Raw genomic sequence first — 6,421 nt, 5'->3', positions numbered from 1 at the left:
TTTTGCCAGGCACCATCCAGACTTGTTTACCAACTTTAACATTCCCCTGGCAAAATGCCAGGTGTTATTTTGACTTGTTTACAGACTCTAACATTTCCCCCTTTTGTTTAATTTAAATAACGACCATAGTGGTTTTTACAGAAACACCATAAATAACCTGATACAAGCAGAAAGGGAGGATACAAAATGCCACAATACCAAGCCACTTGATGGCTCCATGCAAGAAGCCCTTGGAAAAATTATACCAGCAATGACACTGTTAGCAAAGATACCGAGTTACAATTTGTTATAGATTACAGTTTGTTGTCTCAGTCCAGGTAAAGCAGTGTCTCAATAGATTAACTCACAGTCCAGGTAAATCACAGTCCAGGTAAGTTCTGCAGACAGCTGGCTTAAATCACAGTCCAGGTAAGTTCTGCAGGCAGCTAGCTTGATCCGAAGTCTCGTCTGTTTCTCAGCAACACTGGAAATTCTTCCACCTTGGTCTTTACCGGCACTGGGACGAAGACAGGAACTCCGGATGGCTAAAGAAAATCCTGTAGCATTCTACTAAGAAAACAACCTTCTGAACAATTTAGTACATTATCTCGAGGATTTTTACATTTGAAATAAGCATTAATAGTGCTCATTACTCATCAGCTTCCAGGTGTGGGAGAACCATTGTAGCTTAGTTATTGGCATTGAAGATGACCAAACATCAGGGACACCAGTAGCATCTTCTGCTGGCTGTAGTGCCTGGGCAGCCCCAGATGGCCCTGGGGAGTGTCCCGGACTCAAACTGCTACTGGGCACAGGGAGCAAGAGCCTGCGAGACTGTGCCTCCAGGTCAGGTCTAGATTTGGGCTCTCAGCAGTGGAAGAGCCAGCTCCCCGGCCAGGAGGCAGGGAAGGGCCAGTCGCCGCTGCCTCTTGGAAAATCCTTGCTGTGCTGTGACTGGCTTGCACACTCAGCAGCCGCCTCTCTGCTTCACGCACCCTCCGGTAACGAAAAGTATTTAGTAATAGCCTTTTGCTGCAACTTTTTTCCTGATAATCCTTCTTCTTCTGAACTTTCTTTTTCTTTCTGACTAGAGTTCCTGGGCTCTTATCAACACATGCCCTAACTATTCTTGGTTCCACTGGGATGCCTCCTTCCCTTAGTAATTTACTTCTCACCCCTTCCATATTTTCGTCATAAAGACAATACAACATTTCAAGACAAAACAAGACACAAACATACTGTATCAATCTTCTCCATTTTCTCGAAATGGTCATTTTTCCTCTCGCCCTATCTGCCTAGGGACGAGCAGATTGCTCCTGTCCTATCTGTGGACGGGCAGCTTTTTTTTTCCGTCACTTACCCCCGAGTGTCCCAGGGCTCCCCATACGGGCCACCATCTGCCACAGTCCGGCTGCAGCAAAATAACCAGGGGGCGACAAATAACTTGTGTACATTGATACAGCAGGAATGGGAGCCGTTTATTGCAGGACAGGAGCAGTATTTATACATTCCACACAGCTTATCTAATTAGCATAAACTAGATACAGCAGTCAACCAATAAGGAATCTCCACACTTAATGGCTCGCTTTTGTTACTTCTCAAACCACTCCCTCTGGCATTTTGCCAGGCACCATCCAGACTTGTTTACCAACTTTAACATTCCCCTGGCAAAATGCCAGGTGTTATTTTGACTTGTTTACAGACTCTAACACAAAACCATAATACCACCTAATGTTGACAAGCATGTATGACAACAGGAACTGTCATTAATTGCTGGCGGGATACAAAATGGTAGTCACTTTAGTGTTTTTTGTTGTTGTTTTGTTTTTTGTTGTTTGTTTGTTTGTTTGTTTTGGTGGGGGAATACCAGGGATTGAACTCAACCACTGAGCCACATTCCCAGCCCTATTTTGTATTTTATTTAGAGACAGGGTCTCACTAAGTTGCTTAGCACCTCACCATTGCTGAGGCTGGCTGTGAACTCAGATCCTCCTGGCTTGGGAGGCTGAGGCAGGAGGATCGTGAGTTCAAAGCCAGCCTCAGCAATGGTGAGGCACTAAGCAACTCAGTCACTCTGTCCCTCAGATGCATAAACTTGTTGATGCATAAACGCTGGAGCATCTAGACAGTGGGGTATTACTTAGGGCTGAAATGTGACAAGCTAATGAGCCATGAAAAGACATAAAGGGACTTTGCTGCACATTACCAAATGAAAGAAAGCCATCTGAAAAGGCTACATACTGTCTGACTAACTAGGACATCTGAAAAAGCACAGAACCATGGAGACACAAAGATTATTGGTTGTCAGACATTAGGATTGTCAGACGTTAGGAGAACGGGATAGATAGGCAGAGCACAGAGGAATTTTGGAGCAGTGAAACTATCCTGTATGACACAATAATGGTGGATAGTGAATCATTTGCTCAAACCCAGAGGATGCACAATACCAAGACTGAGCCCAACGTGAGGCATGGACTTTGGTCACAATGATGTGTTAGTATAGGTTCCTCAGTCATAACAAATGCACCACTCTGGTGCACCTTGTTGATGGTGGAGGAGGTTGGGAGGAAGGGGATGATGCAGGGGATGTAGGAGAACTCACTGTACCTTACACCAAATTTCACTGTGAACCTAAAATTGCTTTATAAAATTAAATCTATTTAAAAATTTTAAAAACAAGCAGGAAAAACAAATAATCTTTATCAAGAATTTTGTCATGTTTGCTAATTTCCCATTGGCCAGTCACAGTGCTCAGTTAAGAGAAAGAGCAGAAGGTCAGTATAAGTCAGATCAAAAGCAACGCAAATGGGAAGGGATGATTCTCTTCATTAAGTCATTAGGTCCACGAAAACCACCAGAATATAGCTGGTTATTTCTAGTTAATTTGATGCAGAAAGGTCAAGATGGGAATATTTTTTCTACTTGGTTGTGTGTTCAACCGATTTTTCAGTTTTTACCCCAAGTCCATCACACAAGCCACAATTGTGGCCACATCCCTGAGCCAGTAGTGTCCTCACCCTCTCCTTAACATTACCTCTGCTCATCACTGAACTGAAAGTTAATCAAAGTGTCTAAAATGCATTGGGAAAGCCAGGTGAAGTGGTGCATGCCTGTGATTGCAGGAGATTTGTAAATTCAAGACCAGCCTGAGTATCTTAACAGAGGCCCTAAGCAATTTAGAGAGACCCTGTCTCAAAATAAAAAATAAAAAGGTCTGGGAATGTAGCTCGGTGGTAAAGTGCCCCTGGGGTCAGTGCTCCATATCAAAAAATAAAGTGTATTGGGAAACTCAGAGATAAAAATATTTGGACATTAAAAACACATGTTTAATGCGATTTTGATTTTAGACTGAAGAAATGTTGGGGACTTGAACCTGCCAGGCAAGTGCTATGCCACTGAGTTACATCCCCCAGGCCGAAAGCCAAGTAAACGTAAAGGAACCAGGGAGCCCGCAGACACCATTTTAAACCACTCAGTCTTCGTGGTAATCACTTTGGAGCAAGCTTTTGCAAGCCGACCAGGTCGACCTTCGGTTTTTAAAAACCCTTCGTGACAACCAAGCGATGCTCTTTCCAGTTCTGCCAACTCGACGCGCCTCTGAAAATCGCCCACCCCTGAATTCACTGCTTCCCTAAACCCTCCTCCCCCAAAGCTCAGGGCTCTTCAGGGACGGTGCTTCACTAGTAGGCCGCGGCGGTTTCGTCACCATTTGAAAATGCCCTGTGTCCAGTCCCACGTGTCCACATTTCCTTCTCCGCTGAGGTTTTTTTGTCATTTATTTTCCATGTCCGCGATTCTGTGTGTTCTGTGAACGGACATGACTAGTTTGTGGCCTTAAATGGTGACTCTGCAGGCCTCCTTCCTTTGTGTAAGTCATCAGGTGTCTGAGAGCACACGGACGCGCGGAGACACGTCGGGGAGGGCCCTGGTTCCCCCAACAAGCTCTCCCACCAAACGCAAGTTGTTTGCGAAAGAAAGCACGACTAAGTGTCCACCAGTGGCCTGTTCAGGACTTGTCGACGCCTCCTGTCACAGCGGTCCACTTCACGTTTGAATGAAGCCCTGGCTGCTCTGCCACGGAGACTTATTTTAAAACGACTGGTTTTTCTTCTCTCATTCCCAAATCAGCAAGCGAAGCCTGATTCCCCTCAGGTAACTCCTGGGACGTAGCCTTGGAGCCACTTCTCTAAAAACCTGGAGTTCCCCACGGGCAGATCACCTCTGGGACGGGAGGCCCCTGGTCTTCCTTTGCTAGCAGAGCAATAACCCTACTTTCCCTTTCTTTCTTTTCTTAAACCGTGGCCTCGGTATTGGGTGGCACGGGGACTGCTGAGAGCCACGGCCGAGTCTGTATGGCCCCTGGCATTTTGCCAACAGTATTGATTGACAGGCGAGGCATTACTATCCGCCTCTGCCGCAACTTTTGAGTTCTCGCACTATTTTGGAGTTCTCATGGGGATTTCCTGGGATTCCCCGAGAGTTCCCATTGGTTGGGGAAGTGCAGGAGGAGGGATTTCCGGGAGAGATATTTCCGGCTGGGGGTTCCTGGACAAGCCTCCTGGCGCGTTCGGGAGGATTCCCCGGGAGCTGTGTGAAGTGTTTTCCTGCAGTTTAAAAATAAAGTTTGTTCCTGCTTCAGTGGCTCGTGATTTGTGCCCAGCCAGACTGCGGCAGGGGACAACGACCCAGCCTTGGTAACACTCCCCCAGCTTTGGCAGGCCCTGAACCTGACCTTCACGTGACCTTCCCGGCGAAGCCCGTCGGAGCCCCAGAGAGAAGCTGCCGGGCGGAGCCGAGCAGCGCCGAGACCCAACGGGACGGGGCGGGCCAGCTGCCCCCTCCGCCGCAGGTCGGCGACCGTCTGGTTGCGGTCCCGGCGCTGCGGCCTCCCGGTGATTTCTAGTGGTAAGCCGCCCGGTCACCCGCGGTCGTCGCCCGCTGTCCCCGGCCGAGGGTCCCCTGCGTGGAGCTGCTCCGCCCCCGGAGCCGGGCGCTGGGGGTCTCTCCCGCGGACCGAGGTCCTGGCCGGGGCGACCGCAGTGGAAAAGGAACCGGGCCGCAGGCGGGTGTCCGCGGTCAGGGCGGCCACGGGGGGTGGCCTCGCCCCGCGAAAGGACGAAAGGACGGGAGAAGGCGGCCTCGGGGGACCCACCAGGGGGGGCCTGCGCTCCCCGCGACGCGCTCCCGTCTCCCCGCCGAGTTCGGTGCCCCGGTGCCGCGTTCAAGCCTCTGGAGGAGACGGTGACGAAAAGAGCAGGGTCGCGGCTGAGGATTGAGGAATGGGTCCCCATGGTCCCCGACTTGGGGTGAAGAGACGTTACTGAGGGGCCGCAGGAAAAGGAGTGGCCCGTACGGGGATCGAACCCGCGACCTTGGCGTTATTAGCACCACGCTCTAACCGACTGAGCTAACCGGCCTCCGGGGGACACGCCTGCCCGCAGTCCTGTGCTCCCCTACGACAGCCGTTCTTCCCGTCTCAGCCGCGACCCGCTGTTGAGCCGCCTCTGCTTTCCGCTTCGCCGTGGCTCCCCGAGCAGGGGAGGGCCCCGCTAAGCAGAACCGCGCCTCGCCAGCTCGCCTGTTCCTCCGGAAACGCAGAAAAAACGCTCCCGAGGCCGGCGTCCTTCTCGCGACCCCAGGGAGGGATCTGGGACAGGCGGGTCCCTGGAGCCAACGCCCACCCAGGTCCCTGCGGACCTTGACCGCCACCTCTCCGTCCCGAAGGGCTGGACTCACGGTTGACCCTCCCTGCAGCCATCGACGGGGAAGCCCTTGCCCTGCACGTGCGCCTGCTGCTCCACTTGGGTGTCACCGAGACCAGATGCTCGCGTTCCTCTTCCTCTGCCCCCGGGCTGGGGCTGACCGTCCTGTTCGTTTCTCAGTGCCCCAGGTGCCCGCACACACGATATTTAACTTAATAAACGGAGAAAGGTGTGCAGAAATCATTTCTGCAACTCACCTGGTTTTCGGGTCTTCGAAGTGGAGCGCAAAGGTCATTCGGTGTCCTGCAAATGTCATCAAGATCTCTGATTTTTTCTTGTTTTCAGAAAACTGTTTTCAACGAAAATAAACTCATCGGACTGTTGGTGGTGGAGGAGGGTGGACGGATGGCCGTCAAAGACAGTTCCGAGAGCTCTATCCTCCGGAACTGGAAGGGTCGCGACTGTCGCTTTCCCGCCGCACCAGCTTGGGGATGACCCAGGGGGCTTCCTTCTCAGCCCTGCAGTTGCCGCCCACCCTCTGGCCCCGGGTGCGGTTGTTAAGTTCAGGCACGTCGGCGCCCACCGCCTTTCGGTCGCGGAGCACACGCGCGACGACCACGCCACCGGGCTGAGCATCGGGTGGTACATCAGCCCCGGCCCGCAGCTCCGCCCAATGTCCTGGGACAGCGGCGCCGGCTCAGTTCCAGCTTGGGGGCGGCGACTCAGGCCAAAAACATTCC

At 51.6% G+C, this 6,421-nt stretch overlaps 1 non-coding gene across 1 annotated transcript; it reads right to left on the bottom strand.

Moving 5' to 3' along the window:
* Positions 1–5,322: 5,322 nt before the first annotated feature.
* Positions 5,323–5,396, bottom strand: Trnai-aau (transfer RNA isoleucine (anticodon AAU)). Its single transcript has one exon. It is a non-coding gene; the product is annotated as a tRNA-Ile (tRNA).
* Between the last annotated feature and the right edge of the window lie 1,025 nt (positions 5,397–6,421).

Source organism: Marmota monax, unplaced genomic scaffold (genome assembly GCF_021218885.2).
Source record: "Marmota monax isolate L192 unplaced genomic scaffold, Marmota_monax_Labrador192_F-V1.1 WCK01_AAM20220418_F8-fsc00141, whole genome shotgun sequence".
Classification (NCBI taxonomy): domain Eukaryota; kingdom Metazoa; phylum Chordata; class Mammalia; order Rodentia; family Sciuridae; genus Marmota; species Marmota monax.
The sequence above is the reverse complement of the archived record's forward strand: the minus strand, read 5'-3'. Positions and strand labels throughout refer to the sequence as shown.